The sequence below is a fragment of the Rattus norvegicus genome, chromosome 2 (assembly GCF_036323735.1).
Source record: "Rattus norvegicus strain BN/NHsdMcwi chromosome 2, GRCr8, whole genome shotgun sequence".
NCBI lineage: Eukaryota > Metazoa > Chordata > Mammalia > Rodentia > Muridae > Rattus > Rattus norvegicus.
The window spans coordinates 173,000,373-173,017,863 of record NC_086020.1 but is presented as its reverse complement, the minus strand read 5'-3'; the positions used below and the strand labels follow the sequence as shown (position 1 = coordinate 173,017,863).

General features: G+C 46.1%; 1 long non-coding RNA gene across 1 annotated transcript in view; it reads left to right on the top strand.

The window, feature by feature from the left end:
* Positions 1-13,574, top strand: part of LOC103691599 (uncharacterized) — a 143,115-nt gene extending 129,541 nt beyond the window's left edge. The window contains exons 5-6 of the long non-coding RNA XR_010064355.1: positions 8,363-8,756; positions 12,519-13,574. This is a non-coding gene — a long non-coding RNA (uncharacterized LOC103691599). The remainder of the gene's footprint in view (positions 1-8,362; positions 8,757-12,518) is intronic.
* The last annotated feature ends 3,917 nt before the right edge of the window (positions 13,575-17,491 follow it).

Sequence of the window (17,491 nt, the reverse complement as noted above, 5' to 3'; positions counted from 1 at the left end):
CTCTGTCTCTCTGTCTCTGTCTCTGTCTCTCTGTCTCTGTCTCTGTCTCTCTCTGTCTCTGTCTCTCTCTCTGTCTCTCTCTCTGTCTCTGTCTCTCTCTCTGTCTCTCTGTCTCTGTCTCTCTCTCTGTCTCTCTCTCTCTGTCTCTCTCTCTGTCTCTGTCTCTCTCTCTCTCTCTCTCTCTCTCTCTCTCTCTGCTTATATTTCAATTCTCCTAATTCATGGCTGGAAATTCCTGCCCTATCTTAGACTCTGCCTGGGAATCTGAGCCCTCCAGTGCCTCCCATGTCATTCCACCCATTCTTGACCTTCTGTGACATATGCAGCTACCCTGAGCTTTGCTCAAAGCCCAGGAGGGAAGCCACTGGGGCCATGGAATGCAGACAAAGGCAGCAGCCTCGGTGGGCATACCAAGCATTTAGTGAACTGCTCTGGACTGCTCTGTGCCACAGCAGAGAAGCCCCAGGCCACAGTGTATAAGGCAGCCTGTGGCAGAGCTGTTGTAGGCTTGGACTAGTAGGGCAAAGGCAGTGCTACCTCCTCTCCCACCTATGTGGCTGGAGTACCAGTTGCTGTGAGTGAAGGTGTCTAGTACGGTGCCTGGAATGTAGCAGACTACAGCTATTGTTCGTTCCTTCTTCCCTCTGGCTTCTTCTCATCTCTTCCTCTTGTCTTTCCTGCTTCTCTCTCTTTTCTTACCACTTCCTCCATTCCACAAATTACTGCTATAAGTGGATATATACATATGTATACATACATATATATATGTATATGTGTATATAGATACAAATATAGATATAGACATAGACATAGACATAGACATAGATATAGATATGGCTTGCCACACTCTTCCTGCTACTGGGCTCAGAGACCTTTGCCGACCACCCCTGCTGAATCGACTTGCTCTGACATCTGCTTCTTCAGCCATTTTACAGTCCGCTCCTTTTGACTTCTCATCGAGGCACACCTACGTCTGTATGACTAGTTGAGTAAAGTAAAATTTAAATTTACAATCATCCCTCAGCATTCCCAATGGGGTTGACTCCTAGACCTTAGCCCCCTGGGCTACTCAAGTTCTTTACATAAAATGGTCTTTATTACATATCCTCCATATTCGAACTATCTGTACATTGCTAATAATTCCCAAATATATTGGGAATGTGATACACATAGTTGTTACATTGTATTGTTTATGGAATAGTGACAAGGATGAATAGTCCATTCATGCTTAGCACAATTGTCATTTAAAATGTTTCCCACCCATGGCTGGTTGAACCCGTGGCTATAGAGTCTGTGTATTCAGAGGCCTAATTGTATTTTCATGATTATTCTGCAGACAGTGTAATGTACTCCCGGTCACCTTTAGATTCTCACTGTTGCCATAGTGCATTAAAGGCTCACTAAGAAACAGGGGCTTCTCTTCTGGTCAAGAAATGGGGTCTTTGACTATGTTGAGACTAACATTTTATCTAGTTGGGCTAGTCAATCCCCCTGGCTAAGGGAGGGCCCTTTAGGAAGCATTCGGGAGTATATGGGATAATTGTCCCTTTAATGAAATAATGGCCCTTTTCTTCCCAGATACCTGGTCTACCTGCCTTTGTGAGTCCAGACTCAGATTGGGATAACTCTTTCCTTTTCTTCTTTCTGATACTTGCTTGAGCTTGGCTTGTTCTTCTTTAACACAATGTTTTCCTACTCTTTTCTGAGGTGGTGGCTGTCTGTCTGCCATGCGGCTCAGTCCACCACTGCTCAACAGAACGGTTTAGGTCAAACAGCTCGCCTTTCTTTCTCTTCTTCTTGCTTCGCCAGGCAGCAGCCTCTTTTTCTCGTTTGCCTGTCCAGTTGTTTTCTTTTAAACTCTAGCACAGCTTTGTCTCCTGGTGGGGCACCCTTCCCCCTGAGGAAGTCCTGGCCATTCCATTGAGGTGCTGATGCTGAGGAACAAGGAGAGCCCCCTCACACCGACCTGGGAGCCATGGTTGGGACATGTTTGAGTGTCCAGAAAGAAAGAGGTCTCCCTACCATTGTCCATCACATATGAGCTGTCTGAATCCATTTTCTAGGGCTGACTGGCAAAGTTGCACAGACTTGGGAGATATAAGCAACGTAAATTCACTTCTTCACAGTCCTGAAGCTGAAGTCTGGGATCCAGGCTGAACCAGGATGGCTCCTTTGGTTTATAGATGATCACTTTCTGTCATTACGTCTTCTCTTTATGCCATTTTTTTATATCCAATTTTCTTATAAGGATGCTGCCTATTGGATCAGGGGCTCCCATAGCGACCTTACTTTAACTGACTTCACCTCTTTAAAGACCCTGACACTTACAGTCTCATCCTTAGGTCTGGGGGTCAGGGCTTCAGAGGTTGAAGTTCAGGAAGGCACAGGTCAGCCTGCAGCTGTCCCTCTAGAGCAGTGGTCTTCAACCGTCCTGATGCTGTGACCCTTTAATGCAGTTCCTCATGGTGCAGTGACCCCTGACCATAAAATGATTTCATCATTACTTCCTAACTGACATTTCGATACTGCTATGAATCATCTGCACATCAGATGTGCAGAACAGCTGGTTCATGACAGCCCCACCCCACAATGGGTTGAGACCCACAGGTTGAAAAACACTGCTGAAAAGACTAATTCCCATTTACCAAGTGTTCTCAGTTGAAGTGTCTACGTTCTCTGTGCCTCTGTTTCTCATTTGGAAAAAAATTGTTCCACCTCTCTGAGTTAGTCTGACAACTAACGGAAAGAGTTGATGCCTAGAGGGACCAGAGACAATGGTTTGTGTTGAGAGCAACCGTTGGGGATTATTACTTAGCCCTAAGGAAACTGTTGTGGGCAATCTGGGTATAAGAATTGGTCTCTGCCTTTAGGGCGTTCACAGGTCCTCAGGTTAAAGATAAAGCTAATAAATACAAGAACTGAGACATTTTTCCTTAACGCTGCTCTCTGAACCACCCTTTCTGGGCAAAGTCCAAACAGAAAGGATCACCAGCAACTGAGCAACTCCCTTCCTTGGAGTTTCAGAGCTGCCAACAGCACTGGCTCCCCCAGGGTCCTGACGGGGGTGGGGGGCTGCCCAAGAGGAGGCAGAGTCATCATGGAGGTGGCCAGGGCTCTTCATCAAAACAGTCATCACCTGTGGCTTTCTGCCATCGTCAGAGCTGCCGAGGGATAAATGTCTCTTCTCCAAAGACTGACAAGTGTCTCTCTGACCTTCTGCAGACACCGCAGTGTCACTCTCTGACTGCCGCCTCCTGTTCCACAGAACCCTTGATGAATTCTAGTTGACCCTGCTGCTACCCACCTCTCTACTATATCCAATGGGGACATGTCTCTGCCCTGGGTTAGGCAGGAGATGGTCTCTGCTCCCCTTGGGAAGTATGTGTTGCTGTTCCTCTGTGGCTCCAGAGGCCCAGGGCTGCAAGAAGAGGGGGTATCATGACATCATCACTTTCTATCCAGCCCCTACTTTAAGCTTCTTACAAGCTTTACAGTGTGGTTTAGTGAGACATGATGTAGATGGAAGAAATATTTTGGCCATTGATCCTGCTGTTGCCTCCACTGCCTGCTTCCTCCTTCCTCTGGCCTTCACTCAGCTGTCATCTTCTCAGTTGGACCCTTCTGCCATCATGCCACTGGGGAGTTGGGGGGGCGCTCTCTATGGCATCACGTCACTGGGGGCGTGCTCTCTACAGTGCCACGTCACGGGGGGGCGTGCTCTCTACAGTGTCATGTCACTGGGGGCGTGCTCTCTACAGTGTCACGTCACTGGGGGGCGTGCTCTCTACAGTGTCACGTCACTGGGGGGCGTGCTCTCTACAGTGTCACGTCACTGGGGGCGTGCTCTCTACAGTGTCGCGTCACTGGGGGGCGTGCTCTCTACAGTGTCACGTCACTGGGGGGCGTGCTCTCTACAGTGTCACGTCACTGGGGGGCGTGCTCTCTACAGTGTCACATCACTGGGGGCATGCTCTCTACACCTCTAGTTTGCCATCTATTTTCTAACTCCTTGAGGGTAAGGAGGCTTGTTGTTTCCAAGAGGAGCGGCCAGTACATAAAGCACTAGTGTTTGTTGAGTGAAAGAAGATGATGCTCTGATGTTGTGAGCTCTGACTTCCAGAGCCACTGAGGGTCAGAGACAGTGAACCTTTTTGTCTAGACCCAGGCACCCGCTGATCTCTACAGCCAGATATGAGGGCATTGCCCAGCGCATTGTCAGTCTGCCTCTAGCAGTCCCGAAGCTGGTGGTGTTCCCCAAGGATGGACGGTGCTGGATCCCTGCTGTAGTATTAAATGCTTATGCCATTTGCATTAGACTGTTTCCTATGACAGTAAGTTCATTTCTGAAGTCCTTTGAGAGAAGGAGGATTATTATTCCCTGAACCACACAACGAGGTTAAGTGACCACCCCAAATGAACACAGCTAGTAAGTCCAAGGTTTAGACACCGAGTTCAGAGTGCTTTGACCCCAAGCCCTTGCTCTCTGAGTCGCATCTCTTCCTGGTGCTGCAGGTATTTTAAGCTGTGCCTGGGCTTGCTCACCAGATGGCTTTTTAATCTCTCTCCTGTTGCTACATTATTAATCTCTAAATTGTTTACCGGTGAGATGGACTGGTACAGAGGCGAGGCTTCCTGGAAGAACTGCTGACATTTTACAAGGGCCTGGGAGGGCGGTGTAGCTTTGGGTAGAGGAGGGAGAGATGACGGCAGCTCACTAGGGCTGGGGAAATAACAGTGGAACTCTGCAATATGGCACCTACCATTCTGGAAACCAGACAGACACACTCTTTTTTCTCTTAGCAAAAAAAGCTGTGCACTCAAATTAGTCAAACATTTAGCTGTCGGTGGCTTCCTGATATTGCTCACTCAGAAAGGGATTAAAAAAAAATGTCTCCTTGCAACGCCGTTTTCAGAGTGTCTATGACGCGACGAGACATTGGGTTGTTTCTCTCCCTCTCTGCAAAGGGATGGATGCTTCCGGCAGAGTTGCAAGTAGCAAAGTCCCAGAGCCTGGAAGACTTCCCTCTCTTCTCGAATGAGTCATGCTAAGCCTGCGGAGGGACAGCTGCCGCACGCCCTTCGAATAGGCTTCGTGTAGGAGGTCAATGGAGTTTGACGGGGGCTCTTTGGTGGTTGCGTCTCCACGGGATGGAGGAAAATCTGGAAAGCTGAGTTATTCTGCCGAATGTAAAGCGTTTTGAACTTGCCCCGCCCTTCCCACTTTCCATCTGCTCATCAGTCACCACAGTAATATTTGGGCGCTTTGAAAAGAACGATATTTTAACATGAAGCTATTCCAAGGAGAAGGGAAAAATATCTTCATTTGGCATCCACCGGTCATGCAAATTAGCCCAAATAAAAATAAGACCGAAGGCGTCTTCGAATATTATTGTACTTTTCCAGGCTCCTGCCAGTCTCTGCTGTCAATTGAAACCACCCTCCAAACTGGGTGGCAAGGCCGTAAACAGGGTCTGTGATCTTGCCCAGGTCCGTGCAAAAGCATGGGCACCAGAGAGCCTTTACTCAGATCTTGTTAGAACCTAGTCCTCGAAGTGATATGGCATGCTCCATGATGGGACTTTGTACAAGTGTGTTCCAGCATTCTGTACATGTTGATGTATTGTTGATACAGTGTTGGTTCATCAACGACTAGTCTATCAAAGACCCTAACACCCCCTACGTTCTTTCAGGGAGACCAGTCTAAGTACCTGTAGGAGGGGCTAGAATTAGAAGGGTCAAATATTATGCAGACTGTTTAGAAACTCCATACCCCTTGCTGTGAAGCAAAAGAGGACGAAGTATTTCCAGGACCCCAGTCCAGGAAGTACTGAGAATGGGTCTCCAAATCATTCCTTGCGTGCTTCTGATGCGTTTCTCTCTCCTTTCACTTCTGTTTGTTTCCCCTTCTCTTTCTTTTCAATCCTTAGTCTCTCTTTCGCCTTCTATCCTTCCTTCCTCTGTGGAGGTTCATCGTGTTTGTTCTGGGCTCCAGGCTCATCCCCACTTGCTATACACAAGCTCAGAACTGAAGATACATCCCATGGTTGTGTAAGACAATGGTCAATGCTTCTAGTACATTCCTAGCATCTGATTGAAATGGCATCACTGGATACAGCCTCAAAGTCCTTCCCCCCACACTATTTGTGGACAGTTCTGAAAGTTCTCAGCCTTCTATATTCATACCAAGCTACTATTTCAGTGTGATGTCAAAGCAACTGGGACAACAGTGTCACTTGGCTACCACAGAGGAGACAAACATGTTGGTACGGATGTTTTGCATCTGTCTCTCAAGGGTCATGAGGATGGTGGCTGTGGAGATCACACCAATGGAACCTATAAAATAACAATCCTTCCTTCAGAACAAACTTCTTTCAACAAGTCCTCTCTTTCCGCTTTCCCTGTTTTTTTCCCTCCCTTCTTTCTCTCCCTCTGGCAAGATCCTGTTTTTCAGCTTAGAAAACATTCACCAGTGGAACACACAAGAGCTAAATGGGGAAGCACTGAGTCCTCCAGATAAGAGTTGGAGCAGATTTCTGAAGTGCTGTGTGGACCCCATTCTTCCAGGTGCTTTTGTTTGCTGCCAAAACAATGCCCTGTACCCGTCCCTGAATACAACACGGCCCCCTTCACCAGTGACAATTTGTTCAGTCTTTGCTATGGTCCACATTTTCTCTGTATTTTCCTCTAACTTTAGTCCTCAATCCTCCTAGCAGATCAGACTCTCGATTTCAGTCATGTAGTCTCAGCATTAGACACACCCTTTGATCTAATAACTCTCCTAGAGCTATTTCTTTATATTGGCATGTATTCAGGCATAACAGCAACCATCAGAGATGAGTAAGACCTTTGTTGAATAAGTTATAACATTGCTGAATTGGAATATTATGCAGTCCTCTCTTATAATATAAAAGATCAACAACACAGAAAAACATCTCCAATATATTATTTAGCAGAGAGGAAAAAGATATCTATAAATAGTGTTGTTTACTGCACCTAGTGGCACAGGCCAGAAGGCATAACCACTCAGAAGACTGAGATGGGAGGATTGCAAGTTCAAGGCCAACCTGGAAAACTTAGTGAAGTCTTAAGTGAAACCAAAGTTGAAGGAAGGCTGACGTGATACAAGTCTAAAGTGCTTGCTAGCATGAGTCAGGCTCTGGGATCAAGCCCTAGCATCACATGAGTTAAAGATGACTCTTCCATTTAATAAAATACACACACACACACACACACACACACACACACACACACACACACACACACGGACAAAACATTCATACAGTAAAATAAACAAACCTTTTTTAAAAAAATTAAAACAGGGGAAAAGGTTCAGATTTTCAGTGGGGCAAAGGGGCTAAACCAGGTGAAATTACCAGAGGTGATTGCCGGGCCGTTAGCTTAGCTCGCCAAGGATACCCACTTACGTGTGGCACCACAGTCCTCTTGTCAGGTATGGAACTCAGAGTTGTCTGATGGAGGCAGACTTGTGGACAAACTCCAGGCAGGCTGTCCCCAGCACTCCAGGGGAGGAGGATGAGTAGCCCTCAGCTTTTCAAGATTATTCTGCCAGGTCCGTCTGAAGGAGTTTGTATCAGATGTAACCTTACTGTGGAATTCCGATTTCAAAGAAAGTTTAAGAGAAAATTGTAACAGTTTCTTCTGGAGCCAAAGATGAAATGCCCGAGCCCAGTCCTGCAGAGGAGTTTACTTTCTTCAAGAGAGATAGAAAAACAAAAAAACAACAAAACAACCAAAAAACCCAAACCAACCCCCACCCACACCCTCACACACAAATTCTGGTTTCTTAATGTAATAAAGATACTTGCATCAATTTGGAAAAGTACCAGAAAAGAAGTCAAAATAACAGCAGTGACCAAAAAAATTTTTTTTTATTTTGGAGAATTAAAAATCTCTGTTCCTTGTATCTAACCCCAATCCTAAATTAAGCAGTGCTTACACTTGGGGGGAAAATATAGAACCATTCTCCTTGAAAAGAATTCTTGGCAGGATCCGCTGCCGGGGCAATTGGCTATGGCGACTCCAGAGTGTTTGTTTATCTGTGTCTAAAATCTTTAGTGCCTTGCAAGTGGGCCCTGTTGCCCACACTTCCAGTTTAGATTGACAGCCCTGAGAGTTGCTCCACTCACAGTCATCAAAGACATGTTCCTTCAAGCTTAGCATAATCCTTTCTGAAGGGCCGCAACAGCCAGTGTTATACTTTAGGAAGAATTTTCAGCCCTGGAAGAAGTAGATCAAAGGGGCTTTCTGTGATTGTTTTCCTTTTTTTGGGATAAAAATTCATTTGACAAGAAAATTAAATTGACCAGAATGTAACAGTCTCTTCTCTTTCCTATTTATTTAGCCAATCAGTGAGTGAAGGGCTGCTGAACTTGTTCCGTGCCAGACTCGGTGCTAAGGAGAGATGAAAGCCTGATTTCAGCCCTCAGGAACTTCAAACTCTAAGGAGGGGCACCTATCTGCCAGTGTCTGGCGACATGTGCACTGACACTACAGACAGTAAGAAGTCATCCGGGGCTGCTCTTGGCCATTTCCCCAAATGCAGATTGTCTTGTCCTGCAAGGTTTCTGCTGCCATCATCTTCCTGTGGATGAATTTCCAATGAAGCCAGGCAGACGACCTTCCCCTGGCCCCTCCTGCCTCGCTCCACCACTCCACTCCACATGGGTCTGCTCTGGAGGCCAGCCCACTTGGCTTCTGGCTTAGGATTGCATTTAGCCAGTTCAAGGTGGCAGGAGGTGAGTGAGAGGGGGGACAGTGGGTTTCTGGTATGTGTGCCCCCTCTTCCTTCCTGTCCCATCACCTGTGGTCCTTTGAATAATGAATGCACCCTCCCCACCCCCAGGCTCACATGTTTGAATGCTCGGTCCTCAGTTAGTGGAACTGTTTGAGAAGGATTAAAGGGGTGGCCTTGTTGGAGAAAGTGTGTATTGTTGGATGAGTAGGTCACTAGGGTGGGCTTTGTGGTTTTAAAAGTCTAGCCTAGCCCAGGCCCAGTCTTCCCTCTCGATCCCCCTCCCCCTCCCCTTCCCCTCTCCCCTCCTTTCCTTCTCTCCCTCCCCTCCCCTCCCCCACCTCTCTCTGCCTTCTAGCTGCTGATCAGGATGCAGCTCGAATGCTCCAGTGCCATGCCCATTTGCTGCCATGCTTTGTGCCTAGATGGTCATGGGCTCACCCTCCGAAACCTCAAGCAAGCCCCCAGTTAAATGCTTTCTTTTTATATATTTCCTTAATTGTGATGACGTTTCACTGAAGCAATAGTAACCCTAAGACCTCACCCTAGGAAAACAGCAAAGGGAGTGACTTCTGTCCAGTACCCGTTCCGCCCCAGGAGGCATAGCAGCTCACAGGTGCCTGTCAGTACACTTTGCTGACTTCTTTAGTTCCCTAAATGCAACGCAAACTTTGTGGGATTTCTGTTTATTTGTTTGTTTGTTTTATTTGTTGATTTCCGTGGTGCTGGAGATGGGACCCAGGGCTTTATGCATGCTGGACAAGCGCCCTCAGCCCACACCTTTGCGAACGACCCTCCTACGACATGCTCACCCAGCTTGATCAACTACCTACCTCATGTCCTCCTCACACAGAGGGGCAAAGGCCTTCTTCATTAAAGGAAACAACGCAGGATCCATTTTTGACGAGTTCTGAGGCCAGAAATAATGGAAGGCTCAGGAAGCCTTGAAGTAAACGTTACCTGCTCATTGTCACTGCTGTTCTGATAGGTACGTGACAGTCCGGCAGATGCCAGGTTTTAAAGTGATGCCTCCCAGCCTATCTGGTTTATTTTGCCAACTGGGAAACCATTTCCATCTCATGGCCCGATTCCCAGCCTCCACATAGCTCTGTCCACACAGTGGCCTCCCATCTTCTGTTCTGGCTTGGGATGAGCTCCTGCAACAGGCCAGGCCAACAAGTTTGAGGGACTGTGTTTCAAGGCTCACTGGTTTCTGACGGGGCTGGACCTTGTGTTCCTTTCCCGACTGAGCTGTACATGTTGGTGCTCTCTGTGGCGGCGGCAATCCTGTAAGCCGTCTCACACTTAGGAATTCTGAAGCACACAGTTAGCTGTCCTTACCAGGGTTCAGTGACTGGGATCTAGCTACTGCCACCAGCCGTCAGAGCCAACTGCTGGTGCTCTTGGACCGGTGCTTACATGAAAGTCTCTGCTTTGCCCTTATCTGGACCGTGTGACCTGCACACAAGCAGACGGGCCACCTGGGCTACGGCCAGTTCACGAAGCAGAGCTGCTGAGTGGGTAGACTGTCCTTGGGACTGCTCCGGGTTCTCAGGAGGCCCGGTCCATGTTCGATTCAGAAAGTAGAACAATAGACTGTTGATAATGAGAGGAGAGAGGGTGGCAGCTATCAAGCTTCAACTCTGTAAGTTCTTCTTTACCTTTGAATACACACCACACACCCCTCCCCACTTAGAGACTGTTCTTTCCCTCAGTGGACACTGTGCTGGTTAGTTGTTTTGTTTTGTTCTGTTTTTAGTCAACATGACATAAGCCAGGGCTGTCTGAAAAGAGAGGCTCTCAACTGAGAAAATGCCTCCATCAGGTCGGCCTGTAGACAAGTCTGCTGGGCATTTTCTTGATTAATGATCGATGTGGGAAGGCAGTGGCTCCTCCGGGTAGGTGGTCCTACGATGTATAAGAAAGCAGGCTGAGCAAGTCAGGAAGCAGCACTCCTCCTGGTCCTTGCTTCAGTTCCAGCCTTGACTTCTCTTCATCAGCCGCTGTATGCTATAGGCTGAAACAAACCCTTCCCTCCCCCCATGGCTTTCAGTCAGGGTTTTATCACAGAAATAGAACGCCAACTAGGCCAAACATGGAAAGCATTTGTTTTCACTAATGATATCCAAGGACCTGGATCTGCTACAATTTTAAAGTTAACATTTACTTTCAAAGACCACAGATCTAAAACCATCCAAACTCACTTCCAACTCCTGTGGTTTGGATTGCGAGATGCACTCAGCGTTTTGACCATTGCTGTGTAATGAGGACATTTCTATCCTCTCATGAACCATGCAAAGTGAACCTGATGTACTGACACGGAGTTAACAAATTCTCTTGAATAAAATTGCTGATTCCACGGCCTCAGTGACAATTTGCTGTCCAATTAGCAGATCCTTAAGTTTCATGGAATAAATTACTAGGGAAAGTTTTGTACTGTCGAGGTAGTATAAAATGGATCTTAAATGTTCCCCACAGGCACTATGGGGTGCTCCATGGAACTGTTGGGAAGTGCAGAACCTTGAGGTCAACCTAGTGGGAGGACTTAGATCATTGGAGGGTAGAGAGGAACGCAGGACTGCCCTTTCTGCACCTCACTCACTTACCTGCAGCCATGACATAAGCAACTTTATACACCTTAAGTTCTTGCCATGGTGTCCTGCCTCGCCCTGGACCCTAACGCAGTGGGAGCCAAGTACACATATATGAAACCTCTCAAGCATGACTGAAAACAATCCCTTTACACTTGTATTATTTATCTCACAGTTTGCTACAATAACAAAAAGCCAAGCAATGCATGGGTGTGCTTTTCCCCTCACATTCTGTGTTTACTTTTTTTTCCCATTAATTTACTTATTTATTCACTTTATATCCGGACCTCGGCCCCACCTCTCCTCCCAGTGTCCCCTACATGACCCCTCCCCCATGTTTACTTTATTTTTAAAGTTGAAGACAAAAGGTAAGTATAGGAAGGGCTGGGGAGATGGCTCAGTTGGTAAAGCGCTCTCCATTTGAGTACAGGACCTGAGACTGGCTCTCAGCACCCATGTAAAAGACAAAAAGCCAAGTGTGACTGTGGGGACCTATAATCCCAGCAAGACAGAAGTGGAGACCTGAGGGATCCTGGGGCTTTCTCGCTAGCCATTCTGAATCAGTGAGCTCCGGGTTCAAGAAAGACCCTGTCTCAAAAGGGGCAGGACATTTGCGGAAGCTGCCCAGCATTGACCTACAGCCTCCAAATGCACCCGCACTCTGCACCTGCATTCTAACCTGCCTGCCTGTGTATGTTCACACACGTGCATGCGCACATGTACAGCACACACACACACACACACACACACACACACACACACACACACACACACACCTCCTTGTCCATCTGTTCCAAAGCTGAATAGGTAACAGTGCTAGATAGTGGTCTGAAGACTTCACAGGCTATTAAAAACATTAGCATGGTTTTACAGTGTTCCCCCGGGATAGAAATAATTGCTTGATAAGTGGGAAACTGTCCTTAGAGTGAACGTGTCAGAAGTAACCAACTGGAAGCAAGAAGAGACCGAGAGAGGAACACGACCCCCGATTTGGATTGCACTACTCTAATCGCTAAGCTGCACTTGGGTTACGCTAAAGAGATATAATGGCACGTTTGACAGGCACCTTCGCATCTAGATCAGATAGGAGCCCTCACAGTCCCGAGTTGAGTCTTTCTTCCTTTCTGCTGAGGATGTCACTCAAATCTCTGCTCTTGTTTCTTCCCGGTTTGCAGCTCCCACAGTTCAGAGTCAGCCTCATTCCTATGGAGGCTCAACACTCTCCTCAGGTGAACCTTGCTCTACCGGAGACACCTGCGTGCCACTAGCGTGGGAATGATTGAAGCTGCGTTCCAAAGGCGCCATGGGCCTCGCTCGCACTGTTTGAAGGAACACTGGGGCGAATGCTTTTGAGCAGCAGAACACCCCTTTTGTAAAGTAAACAATATGAGTCCAGATAAAGCCTCCAATTTACCTAATTTTAGATTTTTTGCAGATTGGGTTTCATTAAAGCAAAACGTATCTGTAAATGAAAATATTTTAAGCCTCAGCCCTTTGCCCGTCATAATGGTTTTTTTAAAATCTCATTACAATAAACCATTAGTGTGAATAATTAAATACCCCCAAAATTGCTTCCACGATGTATTTAAATATCTGATTTAGAAGGGAAAAAAACCTAATGCCTTGTTTTCAAGCTTCTGCTTCAATCTTGCTTTAAAATTGCCCACAGCATATGTGCAATGCAGAGGGAGAGAGTGGTTGACAAGCTGCTTCTAGGATGCTAGAGACAGAAGAAAGGGCTGGAGCAGGACTGGAAGACTCCAGCCTTGAGGGTACACAGGCCGTAGTCCAACTCTTTCAACTGCATCAGTCTACGCAGGAGATGTAAAGTGCCATGCATGTGGGTCTAAGCAGAGGTCAGAGTTCAAATTCTCATCCTGTACATGAAATTACTCTTAGCTCCTCAACTGTCCCACTATTAACTGAGTCAAATCCGATATCGTCTCTATTTGAATATTTTGGGCCAACAAAAGCGGAAATTTGATTTGATTTGAATAACTCTCAACCACATAGAAATCAAAGCAGGAAGAAGGTAGTGGTCTCTCACGGGAACATGTGAGTCATGGGACCAGGAGAGCGGTTTCCCCTGGTCCTTCACCTTCCCTCACACTCCCTTATTTTTAATTATATCGGCACACCTCCTTCTGCATTCATTTATGGGTTCCATCTGTTCATTATGTCCTGTGGGACGTGCTGGACACAACAACTTATTCCTGCCCTGAAACCCCAGCGCTGTGTGTGTGTGTGTGTGTGTGTGTGCATTGTGTGTGTGTGTGCATTGTGTGTGTGTGCATTGTGTGTGTGTGCATTGTGTGTGCATTGTGTGTGTGTGCATTGTGTGTGTGTGCATTGTGTGTGTGTGTGCATTGTGTGTGGGTGCGTGTGTGTGTGTGTGCATTGTGTGTGTGTGCATTGTGTGTGTGTGCATTGTGTGTGTGTGCATTGTGTGTGTGTGTGTGCATTGTGTGTGTGTGCATTGTGTGTGTGTGTGCATTGTGTGTGTGTGTGTGCATTGTGTGTGTGTTATGTATATGGTATGCATATGTTGTGTGCATGTATGGTGTGTGTGTTATATATGTGTATATGTATAGTTAGGGTGGTGTGTGTGTGTGGTGTGTATGTGTGTGTGTGTGTGTGCATTGTGTGTGTGTGCATTGTGTGTGTGTGCATTGTGTGTGTGTGCATTGTGTGTGTGTGCATTGTGTGTGTGTTATGTATATGGTATGCATATGTTGTGTGCATGTATGGTGTGTGTGTTATATATGTGTATATGTATAGTTAGGGTGGTGTGTGTGTGTGGTGTGTATGTGTGTGATATATGTTTCATGTATATGTATACATGTTTATGTGTGATATGAGTACCTGTGTATGTGGTGTGTCTGTGTGTGCAGTATGTGAATGAATATATTTGGGGTGTGTGTGTGTATATGTGTGTGTGTGATATGTTTCATGTATATGTATACATGTTTATGTGTGATATGAGTACCTGTGTATGTGGTGTGTTTGTGTGTGAAGTATGTGAATGAATATATTTGGGGTGTGTGTGTGTATGTGTGTGTATATGTGTGTGTGTGATATGTTTCATGTATATGTATACATGTTTATGTGTGATATGAGTACCTGTGTATGTGGTGTGTTTGTGTGTGCAGTATGTGAATGTATATATTTGGGGTGTGTGTGTGTATGTGTGTGTATATGTGTGTGTGTGATATGTTTCATGTATATGTATACATGTTTATGTGTGATATGAGTACCTGTGAATGTGGTGTGTTTGTGTGTGCAGTATGTGAATGTATATATTTGGGGTGTGTGTGTGTATGTGTGTGTATATGTGTGTGTGTGATATGTTTCATGTATATGTATACATGTTTATGTGTGATATGAGTACCTGTGTATGTGGTGTGTTTGTGTGTGCAGTATGTGAATGTATATATTTGGGGTGTGTGTGTGTATGTGTGTGTATATGTGTGTGTGATATGTTTCATGTATATGTATACATGTTTATGTGTGATATGAGTACCTGTGTATGTGGTGTGTCTGTGTGTGCAGTATGTGAATGTATATATTTGGGGTGTGTGTGTGTATGTGTGTGTATATGTGTGTGTGATATGTTTCATGTATATGTATACATGTTTATGTGTGATATGAGTACTTGTGTATGTGGTGTGTTTGTGTGTGAAGATGTGAATGTATATATTTGGGGTGTGTGTGTATATGTGTATGTGTGTGTGTATGTGAATGTGTGTGTGTGTGTGTGTGTGTGAATGAGTGCTATGCAAAAACTCTATTGCTGAATTGTTCCAGTCCCTGCAGTCTGACTCTAAGGGACAAATCAAGAGTGTACATAAATGACTTAGCAGAAATTCTCTTCCAGAGTAGGCCCAGCTGCCTTTGTGGAAGCCAGACCAGCTAGCCAGCTCTAATATACCCTGTCACTGAAATGAGGAGATGACAGCTGGCCATGCTGCCTGTCCCCACCCTTGTGCCATCCCCAGGAGCTCCTGATGTCAAAATCCCTCTATTCCAATAACTAGAAAAAGCCACAAATCAAAAGGCAAGACCCAACGTGGCAGACATTGGGTGTTCATGTCTGAACTGTCACCCGGAGACCTGGATTACACAACTTAAGTAGAACTATATCCACGCCCACTTACTGTTTCTTTGGAAGCCACGGTCTGACTTCTGTTCCATATACTCACTGTATTTAATTTTGGCTCAGTCTAGTGCTATACTTTGGTTCTGGAAAGAGCCTCAAAAGCCATGCTTCAAGGACTTGGTCACTTACTTTTGGGACTTTTAGGAGATTGATCTAGAGAGAGAAAGTTAGAATATCGGTGATATGACCTTAAAGTGGATATTCAGATACCTCTCTCCCCCTCCCTCTCCCTTCCCCCCTCCCCCTTCCCCTCCCCTCCCTCTCACCTGACCCTCCCCTCCCCGTGTGTGTGTGTGTGTGTGTGTGTGTGTGTGTGTGTGTGTGTCCTTTCCTTCAGCTCCATCTCTTCTTCCTGGCCACAGGGGGATGAATAGTCTCCTCTAATCTGTACCCTGGCGTGATGCTATGTTTCACCACCGCCACAGAAGAAATGGGGCCAAGCAGTGATGGACTGAAACCTCTGAACCCGTACCCTCAAATCCTTCCTCATTATAAATTGGGTATCTCAGTTATTTATTACAGCAAAAGAGAGCTGACTAACCTAATGGATAGGTAAATAATTTGGACGTTAATGAAATTTCACTTACCTAATCTGCATGCACATATGCCCATTAACTAAAGGAAGCTTGTCTTTCATGGAGCTTCAAAGCAAATCAACATGTTCTCCTTGAAGACTATCACTTTGCAGAATAGCATGTCCTGCCCCGCACGTGTGATGGCACACATCCCTTGTGGCCTTGAGACAGTTCCCTGCAGAACACAATCTTTTCAAATACTTTAGGTCAGACATTGCACTGGGCCAGCTGACGTGTTTAGCTCAAAGCGGAGACAAACATGGATGTTCCAGAAAAGTTTATTTTGGGGTTCTGTGGAGTTTTATCCTTCTCTCGTGGCTGGCCCTTAGTACTAATAAAAAATACTCTCAGTTATCCTGAAAATTGGGATGGGATGTCATGCAACTGGTAATCGTTAATGACAACTAATGGTTGGTGCTTATTAATGACATTTGTGAGAGCAGGATAAAAATAATAATTATAATAATGTGAAGTGTCATGAGCAAACAGTAATTGCGATGATGATTGCCGTTACAATAATGAGTGAGAAAGTGATTGGAGTTATTAAATCAGGGATGATGGAGGAAGTCTGCCCATGTGTGTGGTGTACATGCTTGTGGAGGATTGCCAGAGAAAAACACCAGTCCTCCTTAGTTGAGGTCTTACTATGTACCTGGCACCAGGCCAAGGATGGACCATACGTCACCCCATGAATCCACATCTACTCTGAGAGTAGATGCACTTGATAGTGTGAGTCCTGTTACACCAATGAGGAAAATGGAGGCTTGACCAGAGGAACAGAACAGCTGGCAGCAGCACAAAGGGAGCCTGAACTATGAAGGGGCCGGCTAACACCAAAGCCTGTGTACTTAGCATTCTACGTGAACTGAAAACCACCAAAGCATTCAAAACAACAGGGGCACCTGTTCAGCTGCCAAGTACCTGGAAGGTAAGAGTCTCCATGGCAGGTCCGCCCAGACAGAGGGGTCCCAGTTGCATCAAGAACTTCCCACAGTCCAGTGTGAGGAGGACCTGGGAACAGGCCTGTGGAACTCCCGATGGAGGCAGACCCTAAGAAGAGGAATTGACTGGCCTGTGAAGGGGAGTGCGTTGGATGTCTTTTTGGGTTGGATGTGAAGTCTAGTGATAATGGGCCTCATGTCGTTAGGGTCTAAGTCAGTAGGCAAATGAAAAACTCCCTGTTCACCAGTGGCCCCATCTTGAAAAGGCTACCTGGGAAAAGACCATGCATTTGCACATGTCCATGGGGCATTAAGACTGTGAGGGGTGGCCGCCATGCATTGTGAAAGGTATCTATTTAAATATCAAGGCTTCCTGTCCTTTGCTGATCACTTTCAAGTCCCTCCCTTGGTTTCTGTCTCTGAAAGACAGCTGCTGCTTTGTGCCTGCATCTGACGACATGATGGAATGTTTGGCT